This window comes from Nomia melanderi, unplaced genomic scaffold, assembly GCF_051020985.1.
Source record: "Nomia melanderi isolate GNS246 unplaced genomic scaffold, iyNomMela1 scaffold0153, whole genome shotgun sequence".
Lineage (NCBI taxonomy): Eukaryota > Metazoa > Arthropoda > Insecta > Hymenoptera > Halictidae > Nomia > Nomia melanderi.
In genome coordinates this window covers 27,501-30,000 of record NW_027475268.1, presented here as the reverse complement: position 1 = coordinate 30,000, position 2,500 = coordinate 27,501, and positions in this window count along the sequence as shown.

Below are 2,500 nucleotides of genomic sequence, written 5' to 3'. Positions count from 1 at the left end.
TTTTTGAAAAATAAATTTTTGTAATTTTTTTTAATGTCAAAAACGTTAATAAACGTCATGTTTACGCATGGATTAAACATTGAAATAATTTTAAAACACTTATTAAAAAAGTTGGTGTCGACCGTGGGACTTAGAAAAATTTCGGGAAGTCCGATTCGCCTGCTGGAATTACCGCACGGGCTGGACACCTCGCTCCGCCGAATCGGTATTTTCCATTTTTCTTGAAAAATAAATTTTTGTAATTTTTTTTAACGTTGAAAACGTTAATAAACATCATGTTTACGCATGGATTAAACATTGAAATAATTTTAAAACGCTTATTAAAAAAGTTGGTGTCGACCGTGGGACTTAGAAAAATTTCGGGAAGTCCGATTCGCCTGCTGGAATTACCGCACGGGCAGGACACCTCGCTCCGACGAATCGGTTTTTTCCATTTTTTCCGAAAAATAAATTTTTGTAATTTTTTTTAATGTTAAAAACGTTAATAAACTTCATGTTTACGCATGGATTAAACATTGAAATAATTTTAAAACACTTATTAAAAAAGTTGGTGTCGACCGTGGGACTTAGAAAAATTTCGGGAAGTCCGATTCGCCTGCTGGAATTACCGCACGGGCTGGACACCTCGCTCCGCCGAATCGGTTTTTTCCTTTTTTTCCGAAAAATAAATTTTTGTAATTTTTTTTAATGTTAAAAACGTTAATAAACTTCATGTTTACGCATGGATTAAACATTGAAATAATTTTAAAACGCTTATTAAAAAAGTTGGTGTCGACCGTGGGACTTAGAAAAATTTCGGGAAGTCCGATTCGCCTGCTGGAATTACCGCACGGGCAGGACACCTCGCTCCGACGAATCGGTTTTTTCCATTTTTTCCGAAAAATAAATTTTTGTAATTTTTTTTAATGTTAAAAACGTTAATAAACTTCATGTTTACGCATGGATTAAACATTGAAATAATTTTAAAACACTTATTAAAAAAGTTGGTGTCGACCGTGGGACTTAGAAAAATTTCGGGAAGTCCGATTCGCCTGCTGGAATTACCGCACGGGCTGGACACCTCGCTCCGCCGAATCGGTTTTTTCCTTTTTTTCCGAAAAATAAATTTTTGTAATTTTTTTTAATGTTAAAAACGTTAATAAACTTCATGTTTACGCATGGATTAAACATTGAAATAATTTTAAAACGCTTATTAAAAAAGTTGGTGTCGACCGTGGGACTTAGAAAAATTTCGGGAAGTCCGATTCGCCTGCTGGAATTACCGCACGGGCAGGACACCTCGCTCCGACGAATCGGTTTTTTCCATTTTTTCCGAAAAATAAATTTTTGTAATTTTTTTTAATGTTAAAAACGTTAATAAACTTCATGTTTACGCATGGATTAAACATTGAAATAATTTTAAAACGCTTATTAAAAAAGTTGGTGTCGACCGTGGGACTTAGAAAAATTTCGGGAAGTCCGATTCGCCTGCTGGAATTACCGCACGGGCTGGACACCTCGCTCCGCCGAATCGGTTTTTTCCTTTTTTTCCGAAAAATAAATTTTTGTAATTTTTTTTAATGTTAAAAACGTTAATAAACTTCATGTTTACGCATGGATTAAACATTGAAATAATTTTAAAACGCTTATTAAAAAAGTTGGTGTCGACCGTGGGACTTAGAAAAATTTCGGGAAGTCCGATTCGCCTGCTGGAATTACCGCACGGGCAGGACACCTCGCTCCGACGAATCGGTTTTTTCCATTTTTTTTGAAAAATAAATTTTTGTAATTTTTTTTAATGTTAAAAACGTTAATAAACTTCATGTTTACGCATGGATTAAACATTGAAATAATTTTAAAACGCTTATTAAAAAAGTTTACTCTTGACCGTGGGGACTTAGAAAAATTCCGGCTTGCACGGATTCGACCACTCTGTTTTTCGGAGTTTCTGAGAAAAATAAATTTTTGTAATTTTTTTCATTATGATTTCTGAGTTCTCCCAGTAGTTTAATGTAAGGATTAAGCATTTAAAAATTTTTAAATCGAATATTAAAAAAGTTTACTCTTGCAATTTTTGGAAAAAAAAAATTCTAAAAAATTTTTCTTTCGGTGGAAACTAACGTTTAATATGTACAATAACGATTTATCGAATAAAAATCGTATGTTAATATATGTTCGAATCGACCATAGTTTCAGCGGCTAAGTACCAGCAGCCCGGCCGGTTGGTCTGTACGCGCGGCAGTTTACCACCATAAGCGCCCGTGCTGAGCGGCCGGCGCCGCGGTCGTCGCGGCCGCCCGTTTGGTTACTATAAGAGAGCACGTCGGTTCGAGCGGACCGGTCGGCGCAGCGGCGGGCGAGCGGCTATTCTACGATCTCGGTCGAGAAGCAGTCGTTCAGCTCCTCGAGGTCCATTCCTCGACTGTTCTGTACCGCGTTCCGTTGCGAATTTTTCTCTACACAGCATGACCACGGGTCGGTGTCTCAGACCGAATGGCCCTTATGTGGTAAGCCCAGAATG